Source organism: Eretmochelys imbricata, chromosome 4 (genome assembly GCF_965152235.1).
Source record: "Eretmochelys imbricata isolate rEreImb1 chromosome 4, rEreImb1.hap1, whole genome shotgun sequence".
Classification (NCBI taxonomy): Eukaryota; Metazoa; Chordata; order Testudines; family Cheloniidae; genus Eretmochelys; species Eretmochelys imbricata.
The window spans coordinates 83,627,475-83,644,028 of NC_135575.1; the positions used below are offsets into that span (position 1 = coordinate 83,627,475).

Genomic DNA, 16,554 nt, shown 5'->3' on the forward strand with positions numbered 1-16,554 from the left:
TACAGATTAGTATTTCATGCAGATTTAAAAATTCCTAAATGCAGATAACAAAAAGATTAAAACTGGACAGGTTGATTACTCTTGCCACAGTATAAGATCCTGATACTAGTTCTTAGAAGATCCTTTTTGGTTTTAGGAGCATTCTGAGTTTTTTTTATATTAAGTTAATTGTCCAGGTCTGTTGTGACTACTGTGAATATCTCGTACGTCAGAGGGTCCCATAACTTGGGGGAGTCTGAATTATGTCACTTCTCAATCTGAAGCTTGAGCACCACAAAAATCTTTCCAGCTCACAGAGACATTATGATTTTAAAAAAGCAAACACCAAAATTGTGAACAAACTCTGTTACAGAATTTTGAATCGATATCTCTAATTGATATAGTATGGCTCAGAGTCTAAATTTTGAAAAATATGGTAAGTTTAGACTGAAACTTGGATGTTTTGTCTTTGTGTCTGTGATAGAAGCCCATTAATTTGGGTGAGTGAAATCTTGGAATAATTTCCTGTTGTGATAATCACACAAATGCCTCCTGTGCATTGTAGTGGCTCCATGTAATTTTGTTACATATTGTGATAGCAAAGAGAGTTTCATCCTTTGGTCAAGTTCAGTAAGTGACCTAGAGAATTTTAAATACATCTTGTACCATTTTTAGAGAGGATGTTATCCAAGTATCTGTGCTTAGGGGCTCCCTCACTCTGTGAGACAAGGCTGGTAAGGGTAGGAAGTGTTCTCACCTGCATGAGGCTGAAGACATTAATCTCTTCTATATGAAGTTCATAGGGTTTTGTCACCCACTTCACTCCAGGTCACCTTTTAAACTAATCCCTTTCCACCTGTCTTGGCTAATAAAAGAAACAAGGATGGCTAATTCTTCCAGTCCCATATGGAGCCTTCTGAGATGCTACAGTGAGGGTAGAGGGGTAGAAAGAGCAATACAAGCTCTTCCCTTTCATATGACTCACCCAGAGAGTAACATTGGTCCAGCAGGAGCTGGAAAAGATTCTGTCACTCTTAATTTCCCCTGTAAAATTTCTACATTTTATTTGGCTGTTAATGTTCTCCCAGAGTGTGAAAGGGGTTAGATAGTTTGACCGTGGCAGTTGTTGGTCACGCGCATGTAGTTAACTGGTTTCCACATTTGAGACTGGAAAGGATTTTGCCCAAGGCATATTGGCTGGGGCCTTAGTGATTTTTTTTTCCTCTTTCTCTGAAGCATCGAGCATGAAGTGCCTATTACAGGATGAGGGGAGCGTATTCTGCATGATGGATTTCCTGTAACTGCAGGGGATGGGAATTGGTGAACCTCAATTCTTCTTGTGTTCTGCTTGTTTCTGTGTGATTGTTCCCTTAATGTCTCATCCAAATGGCTGGATTTGGCTTGAGGAAAGCACAAAAAAGCTGAATGCTAGCCATGCTGTTTTATTATCTTAGATGGATCGTGAGCTGAATAGGGTGGTGAATAAATCACTGGAAATTTCCCTACCGGGTCTGTTGGAGACACCATCTGTCATGGCAGCATACTCTAAGTTCTGGCTATCTTAGAGAACAAAAAGCACTCTGATGCTTGGAATTCATTCTCTGTGTCTCACATAATATAAAATATTTGTTTTATTTCAAAGGCAGAAAAGAAAAATGCCTTTAAATTAAATTACACAGTCTGAGACTATAGGAGTTTGGCAGAGTAAGGCCAGATTCTAAGTTACTGTGGGTGTGGAGATAGTTACCGCTCAACCACTCTTGGACCTAATGAGAGCAGTGCCTACTGAACAGGTGTAAAGGCCCTATTAGTGTGATAAGAGGGAGTCTGCATTGTGGGCCTTTTTACGTTGTCTCCAGGCTGTGAGTAAACAACAGACTTATTCTTTCATCACTTTTAATTTATAGTTTTATGTATCTTGATTTAATAGTAAAACATTTTTCCCCAAATAGGAATAGAGAGCGACGGGCTGCTTTTTAGTAAAACTGTTGCAGGTTTTTGCCATTAGATTCACAAGGCCAGTCATGACTTAGTGACATTGATTCCTTGAGGCTGTTGAGCATGGGATTTTAGGGCAGTGTCTAGCTCTTAGCAAACTTAAAGGGAAAACTGTTTGTGCATACATTTGCTGTCGCTTCCTGGAAACAAATAACGCAGGAATTACATCCAGTTCTCATTACAAAGCTATTGATTAGGTTTTTTTCCAGTAATAATAATATATATCTTGGTTCTCAATTGTCTTGGCTCTGTGTGTTTGTATATTACATATAGTGTGTGTCATTATGCTTGCTATACTTATTACAGTGTATAGTGTAAAGTAATATTCAATGTAAAATAGAAAGCATTGTTACCATGAAGTCAGCAGGAGCTGGTACAAAGAGAAGTTGAGAACTAGACTGAAGAAAGCCCCAAATACATCCAGCCTTAAGGATAGCTGGAGTACAGCTCCCAATCTTTCCTTTTTCTTTTATAATTCCATTTGTCTCTCTGTTTAAAAATGTCAAGAACTGCTTATCATGCTAACCCTCTGAAAACTAATATCAACAAGATTAACGTGAATTTGAGAGGTTGTTGCAATGAGAGCAGATATTTGAAAAGGATGATGATAAAAAAAGCTACAAAATAGCCTTTGAATAAGTATATTATTAAAGTACCTCTGGGCTAGTGCCAATCTCTGAAGTGTTGGACTTCATGAATTCTTCTCACAAAGGCTTCATTCACAGAAGTTCTAATTTTCTATTATTTGTAAGACAGTAGACCTAGAGACTTCAATCAGGATCAGGGATCTTATTGTGCTTGGTCCTCTACCAGCATAGCGTTTTTAATCCACTTCATACCATCTTTGATAACAGACCCAAAGTCCTTTGTAGAGTTCTCAGTCTTGCAAGACCAATGCACAAGCTAATAACTATACTGTGAAACACGTTCTCAGTTATGTTTGAATAGTATGTCTTTGTTGAAACAACACATGCTGTTAAAGAGGTTCAAGACACTAGATGTTGTGTCTTGATTAAATGGGTGCTATGAATATTTTGGTATTGACTTTCTTCTGACTGTGGATATGTTTTTCATTGTCTTTTAAAGCAGGCAGCTTACTTTTTGTCTTTACTGTGATGCTTTCATATGCAAGTCTAAATCAACTTATTTAATTTCTTAGAAGTTTCAAACAGATCAAGCCATTTTAATTCTGCTACACTGTCAAGAAGTTTAGAGATCTCAGGGAGATACAGGTAAAGAGATGCAGGCTGCATGTTGCCCCTGGTAGTTGTAAACGTATGCTGAATACAGAATGTGCTATGGAAATCTTTTATGATTTGTTGCATGTACACTTGAGCTCGCCCATTTTCACTGTCAAGATGACTAAGAGCCAAATATAATTTTGTGGGACTTCTCTGAAAAACTGTAATTAAAGAAATAGGAAGGCCAAAAGGAATGATTTTCCAGATTTCTATGGAAAAGGCTATTACTGATTTCTTTGGAAACTTTCTTACAGTCCCCCTCCCCCACTTCCCGTGCAAATAAACAAAACATTGTCTTATTTTAGAGTCTTTAAACTTGTCTCACACTGTAGTTCTGTTTCCCCATCAGAAGGCTTTCTGATCTTCACAGTGTGAGTTTCCCAGTCAGCTCCTACAGGGTAGATATGGGGTTCTCAGAAGTTTTCAAGCTTTTTTTCAACCACCGTGAGGGTAAGAACACACACACATATAAAATGTGTGTGTATATATTTTAATGAAAATGGATTTTCACATAATCAAATAATGTCAGGAGTTGGGGCTTAAAGACAAACAGTATTGTAAGACTCATGATAAAATACTGAGAGTTGGTAATACTGGAACCAGTGTTAGGAGGTCATGACCACCGTGCCCTTGCCATATTGTTGTATAGGAGGGAGATCCTGATTAGATTCTGTCAAAATGGGAGTGGGGTGGGTCACAAACCTAGTCGAACAGCTCTCTTGGGCACTCACCAGTCTGCTGTGAGGAAGCCATCCACTGGATTCCATGAGCTTTAAGCCTCTGAAGTCTGAACAGAGGTCAGGCACTTGTCTCTAGAAATAGTCTTGGGGTGAAAATCCGCTATCTAGCACCCTCTCCTGAGAGATTAGACCCTGCAGTCCAACTGCCAAGCCCCTAAAGTTAGTGCTGACCACTCAGACTTAAAGAAACCTTCTCCCAGAACTCTAGCCATATGAATGCTCTGGTGTCACAGATTAATTCCTTGGGGGCACGTGATAGGTGTAACCCATGACTAATAGTTGCAAGCTCATGAACTCAGTCTTTGGGAAGGATTATAAAACATTATTGCTCTGTACTTGATACACAGATCCATTTTAAAAAAACAAAACACCCTCCATGCAGTTTCCTGCCTTAGTTTCCTCACCACTCCAAAGTATTCTTTGGGCAGGGGTCAGAGTCCTCTGGGGCGTCCAGGTTCCTTCTCCCGCAGTTCAGGGTTTGTCTTCTCAGCCGTGCAGTCCCTCTCTCCCTAGATCATCTTGTTTCTCTGGCCTTGGTTGGTCTCACAGCTAACCTGCGTTTCCCTTGCTATGAAAACATGCCTGTACCTTCACATCTCCTGCCCAAAATTTCCTGTGTGGCTCTGTGGGCTTGTCTACACAGCAAAGAAAAACCTGCGACTGGCCGTGCTAGCCAACTCGGGCTCGTGGGGCTCAGGCTGTGGGGCTCTTTCATTTCTGTGCAGACTTCTGGGGTCTGGCTGCAGCCCGGGCTCTAGGACCCTGTGGAGTGGGAGGATCCTACAGCTCCAGAGTCCAGAAGCCTGCACACAGCAATGAAACAGCCCCTCCGCCTAAGCCCCATGAGCCTGAGTTGGCTGGTGCGGGCCAGTGTAGGTTTTTCTTTGCTGTGTAGACATACCCTGCGAGTCTTTCCAGACCCATGGAGCTTTTGCAGGTTTTTTTTTTTAAAGGGCTAGCTAGCATCAGTACCTTGATGTCTGTTCTCCATTTGGGGATTTTCCACTCGCCCCTTCACCAGCTCCCTGCAGAGAGGTAGGAAAAAATGGTTCTTGTAGGCTTGAGCTAACCTATTTTCCCAAGGTGCTTCCATCTGAATAGGTGGCCACTGAATTCTAATGACCTGCCATTGTACCTGGTATGGGAGACACATGACAGCCATTATCAGCAAAGGTGGAATTCACATATATAGACGGGTGTGCAGTGATACAGCAGTTTTTATAGTAACAACTTCATAATATCAACCAGAATAAAGCTGTGCTGATAGATTCCCCAAAGTGTCACAGGGTCCTAGTATGGAAAAGCTTGAGAACCCTTGTGACAGATAATGGTCCAGTACTAGAGGATTGTGGTAGATGTTACATTGCTAAAATGCCAGTGTTGTTAATTTGCAGTTTACAATTATTCGTTCATAAGTGGGAAAGAAAATTGTAAGAGCTCCCTCCAGAACTGGTTTTTAACCTTTTAACAGCCAAGAACACCTGTGGTAAGGTTGCTGAGTGTCCTGTACGTGCCCATCTATGCACATCAAAAGAGATTCTGCAGTTATGCATAGTCATTTTTCTTAAAAGCCTTTTGTTAATTTTTTTTACCTTAGTGTTTTCCCAATTCCAATCCTCTTAAGGAATGGGTGAACTGGTGGATTTGTAGCATCAGGAGTAAGGTCACTGTGGTGGTCCCTGACAGAGGCATTTGAATACAGATTCAATATTCACACTGACTAGATGCGTGCACCCCTACACTGAGCATCACTTTCCACTACTGCGAGTATAACTTTAAAAAATATTTCATTTGGGTCCAGAAATGATGAACCAATTGGAATAGCTCCCTGGAGAAAGGATTTGTTTTGGTTTTCTAAATTGTTTTGCCTACCCCTGCTTACTAATCTTTCCTCTAAAGGTTATATTTACTAATATTTCACTCATTTTGGGATAGCCAAAGAAAAGGCCCTTGCTTTCCTAAGCAATTACACTGTTATTATCCGCACAGAATTGAATGCATGTTTGAAAAACTTGTAAGATGGAAGTATGTCTGACATGAAACTCATGGGATTATTAATGTTGGTTTCACTTCACAAGGAAATAAAAAGTAATAATCTGTAATGCATGCTGTGCAATCCACAACTGTTACAAATACTGTCTGTATGAAATCACTTTTAAGTCAACTGCATCTTGATATACCAGTATATGTCACTGTCACTAAAATCCTAATTGCTGGCAAAGGCACAAATGAGTTAAATTGCCACTTGTCACTGTTTGTGTGATTTGAAGCTTATGAAATAATGTGTTGGATTAAAAGGCTTGTGTGGTACCTATTTTGGGAGCCACTCACTACAGTTTGAGATTTATATTTCTGTTCACTGAACCACTGTTTTCAGAATTTATGGATAATAAGCTGAGTTTTCAAAAACATTGTGCATAAATCAGAGAATCATAGAAGGTTAGGGTTGGAGGAGATCTCAGGAGGTCATCTAGTCGAACCTCCTGCTCAAAGCAGGACCAACCCCAACTAAATCATCCCAGCCAGGGCTTTGTCAAGCCCGGCCTTAAAAACCTCTAAGGACGGAGATTCCACCACCTCCCTAGTAGAGACTATTCCAGTGCTTTACTACCCTCCTAGTGAAATGGTTTTTCCTAATATCAAACCTAGACCTCCCCCACAGCAACTTGAGACCATTGCTCCTTGTTTTGTCATCTGCCACCACTGAGAACAGCCAAGCTCCATCCTCTTTGGAACCCCGCTTCAGGTAGTTGAAGGCAGCTATCAAATCTCCCCTCCCTCTTCTCTTCTGTCGACTAAACAAGCCCAGTTCCCTCAGCCTCTCCTTTAAGTCATGTGCCCCAGCCCCCTGATCATTTTTGTTTCCCTCCACTGGACTCTCTCCAATTTGTCCATGTCCTTTCTGTAGTTTGGGGGCCCAAAACTGAATGCAATACTCCAGATGTGGCCTCACCAGTGTCGAATAATCACTTCCCTCGATCTGCTGGCAGTGCTCCCACTAATGCAGCCCAATATGCCATTAGCCTTCTTGGCAACAAGGGCACACTGCTGACTCGTATCCAGCTTCTCGTCCACTGTAATCCCCAGGTCCTTTTCTGTAGAACTGCAGCTTAGCCAGTCGGTCCCCAGCCTGTAGCAGTTTAGGACTCTGCACTTGTCCTTGTTAAAACTCATCAGATTTCTTTTGGCTCAATCGTCCAATTTGTCTCGGTCACTCTGAACCTTATCCCTACCCTCCAGCGTATCTACCTCTCCCCACAGCTTAGTGTCATCCGTGAACTTGCTGAAGGTGAAATCTATCCCATCATCCAGATCATTAATAAAGATGATGACCAAAACCGGCCCCAGGACCAATCCCTGGGGCACTCTGCTTGATACTGGCTGCCAACTAGACATCGAGCCATTGATCACAACCTGTTGAGCCCAACAATCTAGCCAGCTTTTTATCCGCCTTATAGTCCATTCATCCAATCCATACTTTTTTAACTTGCTGGCAAGAATACCATGGGAGACTATATCAAAAGCTTTGCTAAAGTCAAGGTATAACACGTCCACCGCTTTCCCCATATCCACAGAGCCTGTTATCTCATCATAGAAGGCAATTAGGTTGGTCAGGCATGACTTGCCCTTGGTGAATCCATGTGGACTGTTCCTGATCACCTTCCTCTTCTCCAAGTGCTTCAGCATTGATTCCTTGAGGACCTGCTCCATGATTTTTCCAGGCCCTGACTGGTCTATAGTTCCCCGGATTCTCCTTCTTCCTTTTTTTAAAGATGGGCACTATATTTGCCTTTTTCCAATCGTCCGGGACCTCCCGCAATCACCATGAGTTTTCAAAGATAATGGCCAATGATTCTGCAATCACATCAGCCAATTCCCTCAGCGCCCTCGGATGCATTAGATCTGGACTCGTGGACTTGTGCATGTCCAGCTTTTTAAAACAGTTCTTAACCTGTTCTTTCGCCACTGAGGGCTGCTCACCTCCTCCCCATACTGTGTTGCCCAAGACAGTTGTGTGGGAGCTGACCTTGTTCATGAAGATCGAGGCAAAAAAAGCATTGAGTACATCAGCTTTTTCCATATCATCTGTTGCTAGGTTGCCTCCCCCATTCATTAAGAGTCCAACACTTTCCCTGACCTTTTTCTTGTTGCTAACATATCTGTAGAAACCCTTCTTGTTAGCCTTCACATCCCTTGCTAGCTGCAACTCCAGTTGTTTTTTGGCCTTCCTGATTACACCCCTGCATGCTTGAGCAGTATTTTTATAGTCCTCCCTAGTTATCTGACCAAGTTTCCACTTTTTGTAAGCTTCCTTTTCGTGTTTAAGCTCACCGAAGATTTCACTGTTAAGTCAAGCTGGTCGCCTGCCATATTTGCTATTCTTTCTGCACATCAGGATGGTTTGTTCCTGCACTCTCAATAAGGCTTCTTTAAAATACAGCCAGCTCTCCTGGACTCCTTCCCCCCTCATATTAGCCTCCCAGAGGATCCTGCTCATCAGTTCCCTAAGGAAGTCAAAGTCTGCTTTTCTGAGGTCCAGGGTCCATATTTTGCTACTCTCCTTTCTTCCTTTTGTGAGGATCCTGAATTCAACCATCTCATGGTCACTGCTGCCCAGGTTGCCACCCACTTCTACTTCCCCTACCAATTCTTCCCTGTTTGTAAGCAGCTGGTCAAGAGGAGAACGGCTCCTGGTTGGTTCCTTCAGTAGTTGCACCAGGAAGTCGTCCCCAACACTCTCCAAAAACTTCCTGGATTGTCTGTGCACTGCTGTATTACTCTCTCTGCTAATGTCAGGGTGATTAAAGTTGCTCATTAGAAATATCTGTGTGTAGATTTAGTTAGGAATTTTCAAAGATCAGTTTGTGTCTTTCTGTTTGGAAAATCCAATCACAAAGTCATAACAACAGATACTTGTGTGTTCAGAAGTTGAGACAAAGTGGGTGACTTATATCTTTTATTGGACCAGCTTCTGTTGGTGAGAGAGACAAGCTTTTGAGATAATGTAGAGCTCTCCTTCAGGACTGAGAAATGTACAGTGTCATAGCTAAGTACAAGATGGAACAGATCATTTACCATAAGTAGCTAACATATTTCCTGGGACCATCTGAAGGGAAGTCGTCAGTTAACAGCCCTACTGTCATGTGCTGGGCGGGTGAAGCTGAGGGGGGTGGGAGGAGTAGTGGGTTTTAAGATTGTTGTAATAAGCCATAAATCAGTGTGTCTATTCAGTCCATGATTTTTAGGGTTTAGCAAAGTTATGAATTTATGCTCCCAAACCTGAAAGTGTTGTGCAGGTTTTCTTTGAGGATGAGGGCTGAGAGGTCAGATACGGAGTGATCGCTTTGTGACAAGTGTTCACCCACAGGTGATGTGGTGGTTTTATTTTTTTTGGTCATTTTCCTGTGAGAATTCATTTGGGACCACAGTGATTCTCTTGTTTCACCCATATCGTTGTTATTGGGACAAGTAGTGCACTGGAGGAGGTATACCGTATGCTGTGATAGGCATGTGTAGGACCCATGGATCTTGAAAAGTGTGTTGTGGGAGCTGAGTAGACTGGAAGGCTGCCTCATACATGTGCACCTAACTGGGATATTCAAAAAGGTTTAAGAGAAGTAGTTTATACAGCTATAGAAGTTGATGTTAGAAAAATTTAGTGGCACTCTGTTTGGTTTTGTGTGTGTGTATGTGTGGATGTGCATACTACAGTTAAGTTTCCTGTTTTCTCTGATGGTTACTGCAAAATAAACAATGTCATCCTTTACTTTGTGCCAGTTTTGTCACAAATGTAGGAAAGTGGCCTGAGATAACTTTCCTTCTACTTTTTATTTGCTGCCTAAAATGTTACATTTCAACAGACCTTCTTGGTATCTTCCCAAAGTTCATTCTCACAAATCTTAAGGAAGAGTTGCAGAAAGAACCCCAAATTTGGGCTCTGGGATCAACTGCTACTGTACAATGGTAAGAATTTTATCCATCATTGTATGCATGCTCTTTGCTAAATTATTTTGTTGGTAGATTCGGGGGGAGGGGAAGCATGGGTGACATGGAATTCTCTTTGCTAGGCAGGCTTATGCTGATTCACTGTATGTTTCCCTACAGGCTAATGAATACTTCATAATGAGACTGGCAGAAATGGAAACCCTCAGTTAATCAATCCTCTTGCAACAAGAGATCTGCTGTTCAATATGTTTTATGGAAATCCTGCAAAGTATGCACTGGAGCTGTTTAAAAGAACAAATCCAGATGTACTTACTACTTTGGAGAGGGATAGTATCATATGAAAGGGCAGTCACTGCCAAGAAATAGGAGCATTCTTCTGGATGATAGGCTTATGGAAAAGTTTGCTGCTTTGCCACCTGAAGTTTGGAGGATGCTCAAAGCCAGGATCACTGTCTATATGACCATCAGCAAATTGGTTCACCTTTAGCTGATGTTATTTTTCTTTTCCCTGCCTGCTTTTAGTCACCCTCTTATCTCTCTTATCCTCTCTGTTGGAACAAGTTACTGGCACTGATACACAGAAGTTTGCATAGGACTCCTGCAGAGAGATACTCGGAGGATTTGTCCCTTAGACTTTTGCAAAGATACATGGAGATCTTGGCCAGGTTACCTGCTGGAGGAAGGGTCTCCTCTTCTCAAGACCCATATCGGGTTGAGTAATGGAGAGAACCCATCTCATCAGGTACATGCCAGAGTATATGTAACCCCCACAAACAACAACATACTAGATGAATTAGGAAGGTAAGGGCCAAATATTTATCAATTGGCTTATTCTTTCCATTCTGTTTCTGTGATAGACCCATCTTGACTGTGTGCCAATAAACTCCTGGAACTGGCCCAACTCAACTAAGCTGAATTTATTGGCTGATACTGTGAATTCCACCCAGACTTGTCAGAGACGGAGATGCAGACAGACTATGCAACTGCTTCCTCTGAAAGGATGTAACTGTAAGAACAGTTAATGCTCCAGACAGATTAGGAATGTAGGCTGCAGTCCCAAACAGGGATGGGGTGCCTGTGGAGACTACACTGATGGTATGGCGAGATAAAAGGCAAATTTAATCGCAGCCCAGTGGAGTCAGAATGCACTGTTGATCTGTGCTGTTCATCCCTTGCTTGTATCATGAAAGTATGCCCAGCCATAAATAACTGCATAGACATCCCTTAAAAGGAAAGTGGTTGAGGCCTCTGCTAATACTATCTGAAGCTGTGTGCTGGAGTGCCCAGAAAGAGTGTTTTTGCATGCGCATGTGTCAAGGTTCCTTCCCCACTCTGAACTCCTAGGGTACAGATGTGGGGACCTACATGAAAACCTCCTAAGCTTATTTTTACCAGCTTAGGTTAAAACTTCCCCAAGGTACAAACTATTTTACCTTTTGCCCTTGGACTTTATTGCTGCCACCACCAAGCGTCTAACAAATATGTAACAGGGAAAGAGCCTGCTTGGAAACGTCTTTCTCCCCAAAATCCTCCCAAACCCTACACCCCCTTTCCTGGGGAAGGCTTAATAAAAATCCTCACCAATTTGCATAGGTGAACACAGACCCAAACCCTTGGATCTTAAGAACAATGAAAAAGCAATCAGGTTCTTAAAAGAAGAATTTTAATTGAAGAAAAAAGTAAAAGAATCACCTCTGTAAAATCAGGATGGTAAATACCTTGCAGGGTAATCAGATTCAAAACATAGAGAATCCCTCTAGGCAAAACCTTAAGTTACAAAAAGACACAAAAACAGGAATATACATTCCATTCAGCACAGCTTATTTTATCAGCCATTTAAACAAAACAGAATCTAACGCATATCTAGCTAGATTACTTACTAAGTTCTAAGACTCCATTCCTTTTCTGTTCCTGGCAAAAGCATCACACAGACAGAGAGAGAGCCTTTGTTTCTCCCCCGCTCCAGCTTTGAAAGTATCTTGTCTCCTCATTGGTCATTTTGGTCAGGTGCCAGCGAGGTTATCCTAGTTTCTTAACCCTTTACAGGTGAAAGGGTTTTTCCTCTGGCCAGGAGGGATTTTAAAGGTGTTTACCCTTCCCTTTATATCTATGACAGCATGTGTGTCTTCAGGGTCAGATGATCACTGTCTTGCCCAACAATTAACACAGTTTTGTTTTGTTTTTTCAAAAGGAAGTTAGAGTTGGTCAGTGTTAGACTGAGAGGTTATAAAGCCAGAGGGAACCGCTATGATCATCTAGTGAGTCTGTCCCCTGTATAACACAGGCCATAGGACTTCCCTGAATTAATTCGTGTTTGAACTAAAGCGTTCATATTGTGTGGTTCTGGCTCCATATGTCACTGCCATATACATATTCTAATGATCTATTAGTACAAGTGACTCGGGGTCACATGCCCCATCCCCAGTTTGCTGCTTGGCTTGTACTGAGCATGTTCACACAGACTGTGCATGCTCAGTAACACTGCTGAAGCTGGCTGCCCTCACTCTGCCCCTACACTATCGGGTTGTTTCTAGTTCGTATAAGATATTCTGCTCCCAATCTAGAGTTTTTAAAAGGTGATAGCTGATACTCAGCGTTGGCTGCTCTCAGGATGTTGGCACTTAGTTCTTGGTGGCTGCTTCATCTTACCAGTCCAGAAGAGGAAGGTTAACTTTCACAAGAGGAGATCAAAATCCTGATTTAAATGACCCAGTACCTCTGCTGACCTGTCTGGGGACAGTTTTATGTAGATAGATAATGATCACCTACAAGGAGAGCCCATGGATGGAGGTGCTTGATGCAGTGTAGTGAAAGCTGTAGGAGACCAGGGTGCAGATTTGGAGTATGCTAGTATGGAGATGGTCAGCAGTGCACTGAAGAAGACAGCTAAAGATTCAGAGACCAGAGAGAAGAGGAGGTTTGACTCAAGAGGAGAGACACCTGCTCTAGCGCAGGCTGCAGGAGGCCTTCCATTGTGATAAGGGGCCTGGACACCAGCCTCATGAGCCAGAGCTCCCTCGGTGAGTATGCAGGGTATTTGCATTCCCAGTCATTAATCCCCACTATGAGGCAGCTTTGCTTTTTGCACAAAGAGAAGGAGGTATATTTCCCTGTGACTAGTGTCCGTGCAGCATATAGCTGAAACCTCTGTTTGAATATATATGGAGTTTGTCCATTTTTCTTACCCAGAAATGGCTGGACAGGAGCAGCCCCCTGAGTAATATTTGATTGCAGCCAGCCAGGACCTGCAGCGGCAACGGCAAACTATCCCCGGAGAGGAAATGGACAGTGGAGGATGAGGGAGAAGACATTTGGGTGAGGAATAGCACAGTCGGGCCCTGACTTCAGCCTGACAAGCTTCTACTGGACTAGAATCCCTGCTTCCTGAGGAAATGACCATGGCCCCTCCCCAGGTGACACAACACCCCTCCCACAGTACCTGCCAAGAGGGGCACCTGGACCCAAGCTATGTACAGTCTCTTTCCTTCCAGACCAATGCTGGAAGCATGTGAGGCACCTGGTCCTGCATCCTAGAGCCACTTACATTCACAGAGGAGGAGCTGCTGACTTGTAACCAAGAGTCACTGGAGGAAGTAAGAGTAGTGGGATATGCGCATGCTGCAGAGTCCGAAGAACCGTTGGCACTTGCCAGGGAAAGGAACTGGGGTATCCTTGAGTACTGAATGTCAGAGAGCAGTGTCTAGCTCCCTGCATGCTTCAGTGGAGAACCTGGCTAGAGTGGTTGATTTCTGAGGGAGTCTGCAACAATACAGACTTCTTTGGCTGTTTGTTAGTACATCTGGATGTGATTATTACACCAGGCACAGCACCGTCTCCTAAGGCATTTGGCAAGTGCTTCATGCTCTGGTGGCAGCACAACCTCCCAATTAACTAGCCTCCAGTGCAATTGTACAACCTCCCTTTACTCCACCACCTCCACAAAATGAACCCCTACCACCAAGAGTGGGGGAGCCTAGTTGCCTGCCCACCTGCCATCAGAAGGAGGTTTGGGCGGGGGGGAACCTCACCATGGATACACCAGGGAATGATCAGAAGATCGCTAGGCTTTGTTACCCCTGTGATCTCTTTCTAATTCCAAGATCCATCTTTGCAGTTCTTCCCCCACTTTTCTTTCTGTACCCCCTTCCTCATACTTTTAATTAGACAAAACTGCTTCAGCATCACACACCTTTGATTGTGTTTCTTTGGCCAAAACTCTTTCCACTCTCTGCAGGTATCTGGCAGTTCCTAACAGGCAGCCTCTACAGCACTGACCCTGGCACCAAATCAGCCCCTGCTCACCCAAGGTGTGCCATGGAATGACTTAACTTTTCTGTGGTCAACTCTTATGCGTATGCACATAGTTTGAAACTCCCTTCAATGCAGCTAGCCTCCTGGCCCCACTAGCAGTGGCCCCCAAAGGTGCACCCTCTCCCCAAGGTACATAGCTACCTTGTACTCCCATCAGTCACCATTTTGAAACCCCCCATAAGGGATTCTTTAACTAAGGTGCATAACTCAGTGTTTTGGTACCAATCAGGATTCGGAAGTCCCAGACAGGATGTTTTGGAATTGTCTTTATAGTTCTGATTGATTGAAGTTTGAAGAAAATGATAGTTTCTTTACTAAACTGGATGTGTGTGACATATTTCTTCTTTTTATAAAGTACATGAAGTTTACAGACTTATGACTGAGAGAAATATGTGAGAAGAAGTCAATAAGTTACAACATTTCATCATAAGTCAATTATTTTGATGAAGTGGCTGGTATCTAGAATTCAGTGAAATTTTTCACTGCTATGTCAAAGATCCTACATCTAATAGTTTATTCTGCAGTTGTGGTCAAATAATTAGTTATTCTCTACAATAATGTTCTTTTAATGTTGTTTTTATAACTACTTCTCAGGCATAAGGTTTAATCTACAAAAGATTGTTCCATGCTGAGCAGAATGTTCTTTATGCATTTGTTCTCTCTAGTAGACCTATAAGGGTGTTGGAAATGATGTTTCCATTTGGGAACATAGGAATTGCCATACCTCATCAGAGCAGTGGTCCATCAAGTCCAGCGTCGGGTCTCCAAGGGTATGTCTACATTGCAGCGGGGAGGGTGCTTCCTAGCTCTGGTAGACAGATGCACTAAAAATAGCAGTGTAGCCAGAGGCAGCATGTTGTGACAGTTTGGGCTGGCCATCCGAGGGCATACCCAGGGGTTCTGGGTGGGTTTGTACTCAAGCAGTTCATCCAAGATCCTGCCCATGCTCCCCTGGGCTACATTGCTGTTGTCAACTGAGCTGGGAACCACACTCCCCGCTGTAGTCTAGACATACCGTAAAAGTGGCCAGCACCAGATGCTGCAAGAAACCTTTTATTGGAGATTTATGGAATAACCTGCCCGTAGGGAATATTTCATCTGAGTGCTCATCAGTAAAGTGTTTGGTTTAGACCATGAAGCATGAGAATTTATGCTGTATTAAAATAGAAATGATCCTGTGTATTGTAACCATGGATGTTCTCTCTGTCTCTCCATGTTTTAATTGTACTATACTTTTGGGCTCAATGATATCTAGTGGCAATGAGTTCCACAGAAGAACCATGTACTTTCATCTTTTTGTCAGTTTTAAAATTTGCCTTTCAATTTTGTTTCCCCATGTCCTGGTATTATGAGAGAGAGTAAATAGGAGTCCCTGTTTACCTTCTCAGTACCATTCAATATTTTGTTATACCTCTACCGTGTCCCCCTTTCATTTGTCTCCTCTCAGAACTAAATAGACCCAGTCTCTCACATCTCTTCTCATATGGAAGTTTCCCCATGGCTAATTTTGCATTCCCTGTTTCTTCAGCTCATTCTGTTTCTGCTAAGGTTTTTAAGACAGGGTTCTAAGTACTACAGTGTTCCAGATGAGGGAATTCCATTGATTTATTTAATGGCATCATAACATTTTTTAGTATTTTCTATCATATTCTTCATACATCCCACACTTGTTTGTTATTTTTTCCACTAGCTAATATTGTCTGCTAACGTTGAAAATTCTCAGTCATCTAGCTATTCAGTGATTCTTTGTCAGGGAGAATTCACTTGACCTTTCCTTGTTTATTATTTTCTAGGAAAAGTCAGACCAAAGAGGCTGCAGTTTTTTGAGTGACAATTCAGTAGTTGATTATAGGTGTGGAAGATTGCATCTGTTCCGCCTTCAGTGTCACAGCTAAATCCATGTCTCAATAATATTCAGTCCCCCGCTTAAATAGTCATATGATTCTAGTACAAGCCTATTAATTAGTCTGCAGTACAAGGGTATGTTTGCATCTCAATTCTTTGCCTTCTCAATTATTTTGGAAAAAAATGGATTAGGTTCCATGTATATCAATGGGAGTGACTAGAAAATAAGCTTTTTATTCAACCTTGTCCCTAAGAGTGTGCTCTGAACTATAATAACTTATTCTATACGGCTATAGTTTTAAAATATTGTATTTCTATTTGTACAGGTATAGAGAAAAGATAGGGCAAGGGATTGAAATGGGGCAAAGGTAGGCTTTGCTTAATATAATTAAAAATAAACGATAGATGAAGCATAGTTTTTTAAAATGTTTCTTTGCTGAACATTATGTCCCTGATATTTTATACATTTCTGATATAGTAAGTAATGACTAAAG

General features: G+C 42.3%; 1 protein-coding gene across 1 annotated transcript in view; it reads left to right on the forward strand.

The window, feature by feature from the left end:
- Positions 1-16,554, forward strand: part of SNX25 (sorting nexin 25) — a 169,415-nt gene that overhangs the window by 43,264 nt on the left and 109,597 nt on the right. The window lies entirely within an intron of this gene.